Genomic DNA, 15,621 nt, shown 5'->3' with positions numbered 1-15,621 from the left:
CTTTTTGTTGGCTTTGTCAGTGACCTCTCATGTCTGCATGCCTCAAGGCCTGAAAAAAGTCATCAAAAGGGACTGGAGCTCTCAGACGTGGAGAAATCCCGCTCCAAAGCAGTGTTACTCCCTTGGATGAGGGAAATCATTGTCTGCATTTTCAGCACCACACCCAGAAGCATGGAAATTCCCATTCAAGTTTCCATCAGCACTTGGACACCATAGATCTTGGCACTGGAGTCTGCACAGAAGCACCTGTAGTTCATACACACCGACCTAAAGTTAGTATGAGATCAAAATGAAACCCAGCCTTTAGTGATAAAAGGGGACGGAAATGTCTTTTAAGTAGGGATTCACACGTGGGGTCTTTTATTTTGAGAGCTATCACTGTTTTGTTGTTAAGCTTTTAGCTTGATTGGCATTCAGAGAGCTGCCAAGAATACTGGGAATTCACTATAAAATAATAGTGTGGCAAGTTCATTAGGCTATCATCTTGACAGACTTATATATTTATTACACTAATTATGTGGGTGTAGTACTTGTATTAGGAATATTTAGATGATATTTCTTATCTGTAAAGTCAGTACCAGACATGGGAAAACCCACAAAAGATTTCTCAGCTAAAACTGAGACAAGGGGAGTCAAAAGAATCTCAGTAGACATAATAAAGGGAGATGAAAGATGACGTTTAGCGCTTACATTGTTGAAATTAGCTGAGGCAGAGACAGTTCTTGATCAGAAGAGCTGATCCCGAGAACCAGCCAATGAGGCAGAGACAGTTCCTGATAAGAAGCAGGAGCTGGTCCCAAGAGCCAGCCAAGGCTGGTCTTGCGGTTTGGGTGAATACCAAGAAATCACTGAGCCCGCGCAAGAAAAAAGGTTACTAGCAGTGACGAAGAGTCATCATCTATCTTCATCTCTGCGACCACCAGACGACCACCATAAAGAGGCACTGCACAAGCGCAGTTGAGAGGAGACTATGGAAATAACCTCTCGGAGCTAATTTTAGTATGAAGTGGGGATAGGTCATGCATATGTATAGGCGTATTGTGAATATGTAACACTTGACTGTATAAACTTGAAGCGAACTGACGACTCGGGCGTGCACGACTTTGGTGGGACTACCCCCCATGCTGCCCAGCGCTGAATGAACATACCTACTTTACAATCTCACTGATTGTGGAGTCTGTTTTCCGCACATCAAAACTAACCTACAAATTTTCCTTAAACATATAAAAAGTTTTCTCATTCAGTAGCAAAACCTTTGTTATTTTTTTTTTCTTCCCCCCCTATACAGAGATTTAGGTACTCTAAATATAGCAAGTACATGAACTTCCTAATCTGAAATCACTGTTAATTCATTTTATCCCATTTATTAAGGAAACAAGGGACAAGGAGTGGGGAGAAGAATCTCAGGTCAGAGAGTGGCTGCAAGGCATGCTGCCTCTGAGAGCTATTCCTAGAACGTTGCTTCTGACAGTCCAGCTTCACACCAGCACTGTGCCAGCAGTTAGACTCTAACCCCTTCATATACATTTTTGTTTGGTTGGTTTTTTATAGGTTCTCTTGCAGTCCCATCAGTGTCATTGTGCTACTCCAGGGTAAAAGGTTTGCTAAGAAAGGCCGATGGGAGCTTGCAGTGGAATGCCAGGCTGCATGCTGCATGATGCCCAAAGCATTTTAAAGCAGAGGTCATCTTCCAGGCTTGTAACAGTCATGGCTAGTGACTCTGGAAGCTTAGGCCATCAGTGTCAATGCCTGGGAGAGGCTACTGACTGGACAATTGGAATTAAACTCTGTAAATCTCCGTATGCATAAAGACTACTTGTCAGTAAGGAGAGGAGGGTTTTGACTTCTGTATGCTTCAAGAGAGTTTATTTGGAAACGCACAAATCTTTTTATCCGTGAAAAGTTTCGTTATTCAATAACTGGTTTCGTTGGAATGCTAGACAGTTGAAAGGGAAGGGAATGAAAATGAAGGGGGTTTGACAATTGCCAATGTGTGTCTCTGAGGACAGTTATCTGATGGCTGGGTCTGTTAGCAGGAAGGGCAGTTACTGCTGGGGGCGGATTTTACAGTGTTTCAGAGTGCAGACTCTGCCAACTGTTTTAATATTCAGGCTTGCTTTGAGCTTCTGTCCTGTCTTGGCCCTGCCTGTGCTGTAAGAACAAGCACAAGTGGAAGTCGGAAACTGCATATCAGCCTTCTGTAGTTCTGCAGACCTGCTATGGAAAGGCCAGATGTCTCAGTATTTCCAAACTAAGGCCAGTTATTGCACGAGATGTTAGAATGGGAAATAACGCATTCAGCCAGGGAAGCCCATTGCTATTTCTGCAATTTGACCATTTCACAGTGAGGGTCTTCCCAACTTCAGGGCTGGACTGAACAGTTGCAGAATGGATTGCTGAGGGCACTATGAAAACTCCTAGGGAAATGACATCAGAAACTGGCAGCAATTACTCTGGAACACTGAATCCACGCACAGTATTTGTCTGAAAAATAATGAATCAAATCCTACAGGTCTAACTGGGGCTACTATGAATAAATTAGATCAGTTTATTTTTGTATGACTCATTAATCGTATTACAGTCATCACTGTGTTGATCTGAAAGTATTTTAATTTAATCAAAATGCAGCTAAAACTCATTTAAAGAAATTTGGCCTCGACTGTCCTGCCCCACACACAGACCAATCTTTTCCAGTGTGGTGTGAGGAATGAGACACCAAAGTAGATCCTTCTATAGAGACCTGACTGTGGATTTATGCATTACTTGATTTTGAGCATGCACTTGCCAACACTTTGCTTTTTGTCCTGACTGCCAGAGAAAAGAGGACAATATGGTATGCTCTGAGGCTTTGTCACAGTGTTCATAGCTTGTACAGGCCATCTGCTGTGGACTAATTGTAAGAGACTGAATTGTTGTCTTGAACCGTTTGCCTCAAAGATTGTCAGGTGTGAGGGACTGGACTGTCGTCTCAAGGAACTGTGAACTGTTTATCTCGAGCCCTTTATCTCTGAGATGGCCTGTTTAAGCAGGACACTCCTCTGTCCATAAGGACGGTTACCAGGCCAGTGAGGCATCCAGGGGAGGAAACGGGGCTGGAGCTGATAAGATACTGGTTTCTGGTGTCGATCATGCGAAGGTCGTGTCATAGGCGAAACCTGCAGCGTGTGACATCATCGAAATATGCCCTATAAAAACCCACAGAGACAAGCCGTGGGGCTTTTTTTTTCACCACCGAAGAATTGAAGATTGAGGACCAACGGGATGCGGCTGGATCCGTGGTGGTGACTATCCTAGCAATCCTATCCCAACTGCTTGCTTAACTTCTACCTTTTCTTCCATTCTATCCTATCGCCATTATTTTCCACTTCTGATACTTTTGATAATAAAAGCTCTTCTGGGTATATGGCATTTGACCTTGTTTGTGTCTTAATCTCGCTCTTGGGATCATATGGAAACCTTCCGCGACATTGGATCGGGACACTAATGTAGCTGCTGCAGTACATTGCTTTCCTAGCACATGTGTAACCTGACAGCCGGAGAGTGCGAGTCCTCTGGATTCATCAGGAATTCACTCGTACGTGTAGCTACTTTGTCCACGTAAAGCTGTATCTAAACATTACTAATTCCTAGGTGACAGAGACCACAGAAGCATTGTAGTTTGCAGGAACGTGGGTAGCTTCTAGTCCAAACTTCTACTTGGAGTGGGGTCACGAATGAATTCAGACCCTGGTGCTCAGAGCTTTATCCAGCCAGACTTTGAAAACCTCCAAGGACAGAGATCCCCCAGCCTCTCTGACTTCTCCTGCAGGGCTTAATTCTTGTCATTTTTTTCCCTTCTAACCATGCTGAACCTCTCTAGTTTCAGCTGATGTCTCTGTCTCTTGCCCTTCAGCCCGGCACCACCGGGAAGAGCCTGTCCCCATCCCCTTGATCCCAACCCCATAGGCACGGGAGGGGTGCTGTGAGGTGCCCCAAACCCTCCACTGCTCCATGCTGAATCAGACCCTCCTCTCAGGGTGCGTACTTCAGTCCCGCAGTGCCTCCTTGCCTCCCCTGAGCCCCTCTGGTTTGTCAATGGATCTCCTGTCTGGGACCCCAAAGAGGATGTAGTGCCCAGATGAGGCTGGATGGGTGCTGAGCAGGGGGGGATCACCCTTGTGCCTTCTGGCTAGGGGACAAAGAGAAGAGAAAGCCCCTGAGAGCGAGCCCAGTGCTGCCTCAGTGATCCCTGTGGGAGGAAGCAGGGGAGCGCGGAGGGCTGGCCAGCAGTGCTGGGCTGTGGGGAGGGTCTGTGGGACTTTGTCCTGCAGCCTCCCAGGGAGGCATGAGGTGTTATCCACGGAACCCTCTTGCCCTATGCGCCGGGAGATGTCTGCCCTGGCCAGAGCGACCTGACGGGGCCCTGGGAAGACACGGCCGAGGCCTCCGTGACTGGTGCGAGGCACCAATGCCGAGCACAAGATGAGAGATGGGGGGATGGAGTGAGCAGTGGCGTCGCGGTAACCCCAGGTGTGGGGTGAGCGCCATGGGCGAGGATGGCCTGTCGTGACATCCCCCAGGTGGACGGTGGTGTCCCTGAGTGATGGGTTCTGACGTGACCGAGGGACGGACTATGACATCCCCGAGCGACGGATTGTGACCACGCGTCCCTCGCTGCTTATTTTCGGGCGCCGAGTCTCAGCCAGCCGGCTCGTGCCCGCACTCCAGCTGAGCGAGGTCGCGAGGTTTGGAGCATTGAGCGAGGCCTTTGGTGCTGGCGTTGGGCTTGGGCAGTTGCTTTTTTGCAGCTCTCCGTGTCCAGCCTCAGAGCCATCCAAGGATTTTCCCCAGCCCTGCCAGGTTCAGGCAGCCGGGGCACCAAGGAGGAGCGCTCGCAGCAGCAGAGGTGAGCTGGCAGGGGAAACCTCAGCCTGGGGTGGGGAGCTGGGAGGGTTTCCTTCTCGAGGGACCTGGGTATTGCTTCCAGCCCTCCCCGGGCCAGCCAATGACCCTGGCCTCTCTTCCTGTTCTAGCGTGACACCCGCTGCTGCAGCGCCGGTGACAGGGAGCAGCTCAACATCCCCAGCTCCCCCCAGTCCACCGCGGCACGTGGAGAGCATGGCCACGGAGCTGGAGAACCGCTGTCCAATATGCCTGGACAGCTGGGAGGAGGCCAGCTACGTGATGCCATGCCTCCACCCGTTCTGCTACCCATGCATCCTGCGGTGGGCTGAGAGCAAGCCCGAGTGTCCCCTCTGCAAGAGGAAGGTCACCTCCATCTTGCACTCGGTGCAGGCGGACGACAACTTCAAGGAGCACGTTCTCACACCATCTGCAGTGCCATCGGCTGTCATCCACGTGACAGGAGGTGCTCCTGGCCGTCCAGCTGCAGCATCCCAGCCATCAGTGCTCATCACTGCACAGCCGCTGCCCAGGGCTCCTGTGGGCAGCCTCCATCCCCACGTCTGGGCATCCGTCTTCCGAGAGACCCCAGCTCTGCTCCGGCCCGTGATGCTCTGGCTGCGACAGGAGCTGCGGGTGTTCTTCTTCGAGGGTGGCCGCCGGGAAACAGCAGCAGTGCAGAGGCTCGTCCTGTCCAGCCTGCACCTCTTCGGCCCGGACGAGGAAACCCTGTTCCAGCTGCTGCAGGGGGCCCTGGGCGAGTACACAAGGACCTTCGTGCACCAGCTGATCATCACCGTCGTGGAGCGGTGCGGCGGGGAGGCACGACGCCGGGCGGGCCTGGAGGATGCCCATGCTGCTGAGGAGCGGGAGGGCAGCTCTGCGGCTGCCCCCAGCCCCGCTGCCTCCCAAAGGGGGCCTCCTGCCCCCAGCCCAGCCCCCTCCAGCAGCCCTGACACTTCTGAGGCAGAAGAGCTCCCCAGCGCCTCGCCGGCTGCCCTTCGTGGGGGTCCTGGCAGCCCTCCGTCTGCCCCTGTTGCCACCCACGGGGAGCAAGGAGAGCCACAGGAGGACCCAGGGGAGGCTGTGCCCGGGCCCTCCACTCCCAGCCGGGGCCGCGAACACTCTCCTGGGGGACCCCGGAGAGCCCCAAAGAGGAGGGCTGGCAGCCCTCAGGCCACGCCACGTCCGGACAAGAGGCCACCCCACCGGCGGCAGTAGGAGGGTGCCCCAGGAGCTGGCGAAACCAGGGACGGGCCAGCAGCTGGGGCACCCACCAGCCCCCAAAGGGACCGGGAGATGGTCATGAGTAGCTCTAATGATCAAATAATACAATAAATGTATGAAAACTACAGAAACAGTCTTGGTATTTCTAACAATGTCGGCATCACCATCCCCACCCGTGCTGGTTTCTCATGTGGCCAGAAATAGCTGCCAAGAGGACTTGGTCCATACTTTCCCCAGGGGCAGAAGCGAGGATGACTGTCCTGGAGTTCCTCAGATCATCCTCTTGCCTTTTTTAAAGGCGGGGTGCAACATCTGGCGCTCTCTAGCCTTTGGTGCCTCCCCCAAGCTCCACAACCTTTCAAAGATGACAGAGAGCGGCCTCACAGTGACAACAGCCAGCTCACTCAACACCCTCAGACAAATCCCATCAGGGCCGATGGACTTGTATGGGACGAGATGTCTTAGGAGACCCCTGAGTTGAACGTCCTCTTGATACTGGAATTCCTCTGCTCCTTGAGCCCTGCCTCTAGCTTAAAATGGCTGGGAACAGCGTCAGTGAAGACTGAGATGAAGGCGGCACTGAGTACCTCGGCTTTGCCTGCGTTTGCTCTTGCTGTATCACTCAACCTGCCTGGCAAGCAGGCACGTACTTTCCTTGCCTGATTTACTATTTACGTAGCAGCAGACTTGCTGCTATATTCAGGAATATATGTGCCCACACCCATGGCTTCGTGGGCAGTGGGGCTGGCAAGGAATATGAGAAGCAACGTATCTAACGTATGTTGATGTTTTTCTTTCGTAAGAGGTAAACGAGCGGCCCGTGTTCCACCGCTGCTTACCCATACTATAGGGCCCACTGATGGTATTACTCCTTCCTCACAATTGAGAGGGTTAGTTTGGATCCCAACACCAGTCCAAGTGTCCTTTATGCCAGTAAATTGATTCTTCCACTTGCATCCCTCTTGTAGAGCTTTAGCTACAGGACCTAATCGCTGAGCCCCATAATCGTCAGCAGAGCATTTGAATATCAGAGTGCGATTCCATTCAGGGTGTTGGGTGATTTTTTTCTCTTTTAGGGGTCCCCAAGTTATACACCAGTTATTACCCCTCATGTGATTCCGTTTACTCTCTTCGTGTTTGGACCATAGTGGTTTAAGATGCAATCCCCATGGATACCAATAGCAATTCCCGGTCTTACTTTGTTCTATTGCCTTTGCCGGGAGAAAATTATTGTTTCCTCCAGGATAGTGGAGGACATGAGTAATGTCTCCTGGACAGGTCTCTCTGCACCACTTATCGACAGTGTGTGAATTATTGTGTGTAAGGTTTTGAAACATGGGGGACCACTTCCCTAATCCCAAGACTACCAAAGAAAATATTATTTATTAATATCCCCCAATTTAAAGGACTGTTGGCCGACTCAGATGGAGGGAGACAAGCGGTTACGCTGCTAACGTTCTGGATTCGCTCAAAGGACTGGATAAGCTGTAAAACCAAATTCTCTTGACCTAGAGCTAGTACCAAATAGGCTATTATAAGAAGCAGGTTCTTCATTCTCTCAAAGTTCAACAGTCTCTGATTAGCCAAAATTTGAGTTTCCCAGTCTGTGTGGCTGTCCACTCTTCTTGATCTGGTTCTGGTGCTCTTCTCACTTGCGTGTAATGAATCCAGGAATCAATTCCTTCTACTTTGACTGCAGTATAGGTTTTCAAGAACACAGTGTAAGGTCCTTTCCACCCTTCCTTTAGAGGTTCAACTTTCCAGGTCCGTATGTGAATGATGTCCCCTGGTTGGGATGGGTGAACTTGTATATCCAATGGGAGAGAGACCTTCTAATTTACATACCTGTGCAGTGAAGATAAAGTCTGAGAAAGAGAAATCAAATACTCTTTAACATCAGCCTGCCCTTTTATATGCATTTGGTCTCCTGTGATGGTAAAAAACTTTGTGGGATATGCTTTCCCAGACACAATCTTAAAAGGACTTACTTTCTCTTTGACCCTAGGAGTTATTCCAATTCATAAAAGAGCTACAGGTAAAATTCCTGTCCATTTAAGGTGTGTTTCTTGACAGAGTTTAGCAAGTTGTCTTTTAAGAGTTTGATTCATTCTTTCTACCTTTCCACTTGATTGTGGCCTCCAAGGGGTGTGTAATTCCCACTTAATCTGTAAAAATTTAGAAATCCCTTGCACCACTTCTGCAATAAAATGAGGCCCATTATCAGAGGAGATTCCCTCGGGAATACTGGCTCAGAGTATTATTTCCTTTAATAAGATTCTAATCACCTCTCTGGCGTTGTTGTTACAGCAAGGGAAAGCCTCTGGCCAACTAGAAGAGGTAGCTACCAGTACCAATAAACATTTATATTGGTTACACCTAGGTAGCTTTGAAAAATCTATTTGCCAGTATTCCCCAGGAGTTATTCCTTGTATCACAATTTCTCCTATAACCTTTTTCCCAATTTTTGGATTATTAGCACAGCAGATGGTACACTTCTTTACTACCATCTCTGCTACCCTTTGCATTTTTTGGTTCAAAAAAAATTCTTTTTGCAGTTATTGTCAATGCATCTGCTCCTGTATGTGTCTCCTGATGTAATCTCTTGAGCAAACTTTCCATCATTCTTTCAGGAATCAATAATTGCTTTAATAGTGTTATCCACCAACCTTGTTCATTTTTGGAGCTGTCTGTTTGTTCGGCTAATTGATCTTCCCTCTCAGTATATTTTGGTGGTGGTAATTCTAAACGAGGCCCTGGAATTAAAGCTCCTTCAAATTTTGGCTCCTTGCGAGCCACCTTTTTAGCAAGACAATCAGCCTTCTGATTATCTTTTATAATTTCACTATTTCCTTTTTGGTCGTCTTTACAATGCATTATTGCAACCTTCTCTGGTAGGAGAACCACTTGCAGCAGTCTTATAACTTCAGTCCCATATTTTATTGGAGTTCCTTGTGAGTTGAACATTGTCTTTCCTTCCAAATTGCCCCATGTACGTTTACCACTCCAAATGCATATTTAGAATCTGTATATATATTAAAAATTTTTCCATGGCTTCACTCCAGAGCTCAAGTCAATGCTATTAGTTCAGCCTTTCGAGCGGATGTGTTAATAGGCAGTGCCTTAGTCTCTAATGGCTGGGCATTTGTTATCACTGCATAGCCAGCTCTTTGTTGGCCTTCCAGCATATAGCTGCTGCCATCAGTGAAGAGCTCTGCTTCCACATCAGGCAGGGGTTCATCCTGTAGGTCTGGTCTGCTGGAATACACTTCAATAGTGGTTAGACAATCATGTTGTAATTCATCAGATTCCGAGTTTGGGAGCAAGGTGGCAGGTGGAGATCAAAGAAAGTGTGATATTGTCTTGTTCCAGTAACACAACTTAATATTTAGCTAATCTACTCGGGGAAATCCAGTGATGCCCCCTATTGTCAAGGAGGGATGATTGATTTACTATTTGCATTGCAGCGGAAGCCCTTCTTGTTGCTTCTCATATCCCTTGCCAGCCCTGCCTTAGCTCTCATTTTCCTGATTGCATCTCAGCATACCTCAGCAGCATTTCTATATCCTCTATCATAATCTGTTGTAACTCCCACCACCCATATACATCTTTTTTTGTATTGCTCTGCCTTGAATTCCCTGTTTGGCCATGCTAGCCTCCTGATACATCTGTTGTGTTTTTTTCTTAAGCATCAGCATGGACTTTTTTTGTGTTTGGAGAAGATTATCTTTAAAGGTCTGCTAGCCCTTTTGAGCATCTTTGCCCTTCACAATTGGGTCCCACAAGAGCTGCCTCCCACCTACTTCTTCCCTGAATAAGCCACAGCTTTCTCTCGTGAGGTCCAGGGCTACTCGCCTTCCTAACTCCCCCAGTATCTTGAACTCCTCTGTGTCAGGATCATTACAGTCATGGCTCCTATTCACTATTACAGCCCTGACCAATTCTTCCTTGTTCTTAAGTAGTGCATCCAGGACAGCATCACCCCAGGTTGGTCCATCCAGCACCTGTGTTATCCCTGACACCCTCCAGAAATTTCTCTGATGGCCTTTCCCTTGCAGCAGGTGCCAGGCCCCTGGGAGAACCAGTGCCAGTGACCAGAAACTCATCCCTGCCAGGAACACTGTAGTTTGGTGTCCACACATGGTGCTCTAGCTCAAACATAGAAACTAGGAATGTGAGACAGGGCCAGCACATGAAATATGACTCCTTGTTTCCTAGAAACATCTTAAAACAAATTAAGGTTGTTTTTTTGTTGTTGTTGTTTGGTTCAGGGTCTTTTTGTCCTTATGACACTAGCAATCAAGTATGATGGGTCCGAAACCCCCACTTCGGAAACTGAATGTCTTCCTGTCTCCAGCATAAATGTATTTGTGATCAGTTTAAACCTATTTGGTCTTGAGGCAGCATGGCCATTCAGGATTTCAGTATTCATACTGTATTCATGTACAGTAATTGTACTCCTCTTGGCTTTCATTTTGTGAGACTAAATATGTCAAGCTTCTGTAGTTTTGCCTTCTTCCCTATGATTATTTTAGTTGTCCTTCTCTGCACCTGTTCCAAATTGATTTAATCTTTCTTGGACTTGAACTGGACCCTACATGATATCTCACTAGTATGATTTGTGCTTCTGGATCTTGCTTTGCACCTGCCCTGTGAAAGCACTTGCCCTTGTCACAGCACTGTCTTCTTAGTGACATGTAGATATGTTAGGACCAGTTATGCACACTTGCCTGGCTGTCTTGGCAGTTTTCAACCACTGACCTCCAGCTTAGAGCAGAAATTCTTGCTATTGTTGCTGAAGGGATGACTTTGGAGTCTATACTGCTTACATTTATATACCTTCTTCCAGTTCTCAGAGTCACATCTTTTTCCCCATGGACAGTACCTGTAAACATTGAGGTAATCACTAAGTTTCTGCACAGTGTTTCCACTTTTCGCAACAGTCGTTAAAGGAAATTTGCAGTAAGGTGAGTCCAGACAGCAGTCCCTGAAGAATATCTCAAATAACTTACTTGCAAGTTAATGATCCTCTGCTGTCATTACAGATCCCTCTGTGCCTCTTCCTCCTATAATCAGCTTCTTACCTGCTATACCATGATGGTACTAATCCTCATTTTTGCCAGTGTCACTAATTATTTCTAAGATGACATTGAGTCAAATGGATAGTGTTTCTGCAGTGCAAAGGGCATCAGCAGAACATCCAGTATTTTTTGATGGCTCTTGGCACTCGAGGCTATTTTTACATGACTATAATGGAGGGAGTACAGCCTAGGCTGCGCTAGCAAGCACAGGTTTTGATTGTTTCAGATGACTTGGACTGAATGATAACTGTTGTGTCTAGACACTCCCTAACACACAGGTGGATACACACAGACACACACACATCCCTGCTCTGTACTTCTACCTTCCCTTGTACATTGTCATTGTCATTTTTTAGCAAAGCATTCACAGGTACTCTCATGCGAACTGCCACAGCAAGTGTTTGAATGCTAATGGGGCAGCAGACTCACTGGGAATGTGCCTTGCTTCATTAGGTGACCGAGAAGCGTGCTGGGTGCCGTCTTTTAGAAGAGATCTGTACAGATTCTTAGCCAGCTGTAGTACACATTCCAGCTGAGCACTACTTACCATCCAAATTTCAAGGTTCAGCAAGTAGTTCAAGTAGGGCAGAAGGAATACTTACAGAGTTGTGAAAGGCTGAAGTGTAAAACAGACAAACGAATTGTTCCTTCCACCTGCCAACCCTGGGGAGAAAAAAAATTCAGTTTCTAGATAACAGTGAACTCTCTTAGCTCGAAGGGACCTTCCCTCCCTCCCAAAGCCATGAATGATAGTCAGATTGCATTGCACACTTCAGTATCAAATCTTCAGTTAGTATGTTGTGTATTTCTGATATCCAGCTTATCATCAGGATTCCTGTGCTCACGGTAGCTGGTGCAAATATGAGATGCTTGTAAAATACCACATCTGAGGGTGCTGTTACCTGACTGAGCTCTGAAGAGTCCATCAAGTCCATTAATGGACTTGCCTGTTCAACTGGCTATTATTTCACATTTAGAGTTGGGTCACTACTGAACTTCTCAGGTAAAGCCTTTTCTAGTGCTAACTGAAGCAAGGATATGTCACCTTTAATTCATATGTCCCTTTCCATTACAGCTTTCTGGCTCTGTCTGCACTGTAGTGAGGGATTGCAGTACATGTGAGGATACCAGGTTTGGCTCTGATTTCACATGGCTGCCAGTAAAATGAAATATGGATAAAACAGAAAGCTGGTTTTCTTGGGATTTAATAGCATGCTTTTCCTTCTTTACTCCCAACCAATTGGTTTTCCTTTTACCACTGTGTTCCTAGGCTTCCAACTGCAAGTTTAAGAGGTAGTTCAGAGCAGTGGGTAGGGCACCTGACTGGGAGTAAAGAGGCATGCCTACTAATCCTGCCCAAAGTAACCGATCAGCTAATGATTTTGATTTTAGCTGTACGCGGTTCTGTCCTCTCTGTGGGGAGGACTCAATAGATCTGCAAAGTGCGATAACTTAAAAATTAGCTTCATAATTGAGGAGATTGAAGTAGACGGATGCCTGTAATCTTGAAAGCAGACAACAGACGACCCTTTATTGCTAAAACACACACATACTTATAGTCACATATTCTGCAAAGTTACTGTACACGTGCACAAGCATAAAATATGATTGGTTATATTGACACTGTACACGTGCATAAACATAAGATATAATTGGTTATACTAACTCTGTACACGCACATAAACATAGGACATAATTGGTTATATCAACTAAAACATGCGAAACTTGTCTCAGTCTAATTGGTCAAGATAAACTGCCGAATTGAGGTTCTTTGTGCCAAGTTCCCTTTATCGTGGAATGCACACCTGTGTTCTTCTAATTGGCATCTTTCTTTTTTTGTCTTCTTGTTTATTCTGTTCAAGGCCTTCTAAAGGTGCCTGGAATGCTCTTGTGACCGTTAGCTAAATATGTGTCCACACATAATATTTTTTTAATTAAAATGAAGAAGCAAATTAAATTACCAGCAGTGAGAACAAGAAATAATGGTCATCCACTAATTGTTTGTCGGGAGACAGGTTCAGTGAAGGGAAAAATCAAATTAGATAGGTATTGCTGGATTTGTCTTCATGCTTTCTTGGCTAAATGGTGTTTTCTGAGATCACGTAGAGAACCGAACATGCAGAAATTCCATTTCAGGATTTATGCAGTGTTCAGTTGCATGTCTGGTTACAAATATTGATGGTTAAAGTAACACTTTCTGCTGCAATTGTCACATACAAATAAGATTATTAGGAGTGCAAAAGGCCTGAAAGGGATAATTTGTTTGAGGTGAGAAGGACTTTAAAACTGCAAAGCTAGGAGTGAGCCAGTCAGCGTACCCTCCAGGGAAGAGAAGCAATGTCTGGATGAGGAATGACCCCACCAACCCAGCAGTCAGGGCACTGGCTGCAGCCCCAGCCCTGCGGGTCCCCACTCTCTGCCAAAGGCTGCGTGTGAAGCAGAAGCTCAAACGCCACCCGAAGAGCCAACAGCAGAAGGACATTCCTGTGCACGTGAGATGTACCCAGCTGAAAAGTACAGAAATGGGGCACTTGAATGCCTAATGCTTCTGCCTCCCCATTTCTCCCTGGGGAAGAATGCCTCGTTTTGCAGTGAGCTTGTACTACCCAAATAATAATATGCAGCAATCACTATGCTATTCAAAATGCGAGTGTAAAACTTTGGAAGCGTAGGAGATCTGCAAGACTTGTAAATCCTGCCCATGAATGTTAAGGAAATAGGCAGCCCCTTTTCTAAGAACTTTCCAACTATTTTTCAGTAATCTACTTCTTCTCTTTTGAACTACTGTCTAAAAATTGCTTATGTGAAAAAATCTGTTAACACAGAGAGTAAAACAAAGTTGGTGCCAAGTACTAGAGAAAGGAAGGTGAAAATAACACCCCGTTGTAAGCAGCAGCCCCATGTAGTTAGTACTGGAAACTGCTGAGGCCATAAACACACAAAAAAACCCCACCCCTACAGACTCCACACTTGCCTTAAAGCTGGACAAGAATTAATTCATTTGCAGCTTTCCTGTTTCCCCAGCACTCGTAGTATCTTCAAAGTCCGTTTTCTTACTCCAACAACACAGCCCAGGGATCTGGCAGACTCTGCAGGAAGAGGAGGAGAAGCTGCTGCTGGAACTGGCATTCCACTGGGCTTTAAGTTCCTCTTGCTCACAAAACCTGATCACTAGATCATCAGGCAAGTGTCTAATACCCATGTCAGACCACCGCCTCAGCAATGGCCCACTCTTCTCTGGTCCTTACTTCTGTCTTGAAAGCCGATGAAGGAGAGAAAGGAGCAGATAGAAAGGCTCACCCTCTCCTTGGCTTCTCTTATACTGGGAAGAAGTTAAGGAAATGGAACAACCTCATAAGCTCTTCCTTCTACAAGAAAGAGAGTAAATATGGTGGAATGGCCCAAGTAGCTTTTTCTGCAGTATTTGAGAGATTCATTAACTCTGCTCCTAGCAGGGTGACAGTCCTCCCAGGTCTTAAATGTTATGCTTGCTAGAAGATACACTAAACTGTTGTCTAGTTCACTGCTTGTAGGACAAAACTAACTGTAGTCCAGGCAACAGACAGCTGCAATTGATTACCTAATGAAATAAAGCTCATAGCTAAGAGCCACTGATAAGAGAAACTGTCCTATGAGAGCCTCCTGCATCATGATTCCTGTTGGGCAGCCACGCAACAGAACTTCCTCTCTAAACCAAGTTCCACACTGCCACCAGCTGGTTTCGTGCCGCTTTACATGAAAAAATTGTTCCGAAGTCAACGCACCGTTGGGTAGGAGCCTTCTAACGTGCCAACATGGGTCTTCATACTTGTTTGCACCTGCACACTCTTGGGTCTTCTCTTACCAGTTCCTTTCACTGAGCTTCTTCAACTCTCAGTTATCCCTAGTGGTCTATGGTCCATAATCCAGCATTCATTTCACTAAGCTAAACATTCCAACAAATGAGCCAACCTTCTCTTCGTTAATTGGATCACTGTTCCCCATACCTTAACAGCTCTTCTCTTCATTTATTCTTATTCGACTTGCAAAGAGGTTACCAAAACTTGTACACTGTATTCAAGATGAGATTCTCAGAGATCTTAATACAACTGGGCTAATTCTTTCCATTTTATGGTAAGACCATCGCCTAGATTCAGTGAGGAACTTGTTCTCAGTTGAGTTCATTGTACTGACTGCATAGACTCCTCCACTTCAGCAGCAAAGATTCTCAAATCCAGCTCAACTCTTTCCCTAAGTTCCTATGTTTTCACTGTAAACTTGCATGATGAGATGTTCTCGTTCCAGTAATTCATCGTATCACTTGCTTCATTTAGCAGAATTATCTACATTTATGCCTGCAGATCTCCTGGTCAAATGAAGATCTTTCCCATCTCCCTCAGTATATAGCTATATGTAGTGACCGTATCCCTGGTGCTCAACTAAGTTGCTTTCATTA

This window comes from Buteo buteo, chromosome 11 (assembly GCF_964188355.1).
Source record: "Buteo buteo chromosome 11, bButBut1.hap1.1, whole genome shotgun sequence".
Classification (NCBI taxonomy): Eukaryota; Metazoa; Chordata; class Aves; order Accipitriformes; family Accipitridae; genus Buteo; species Buteo buteo.
The sequence above is the reverse complement of the archived record's forward strand: the minus strand, read 5'-3'. Positions refer to the sequence as shown.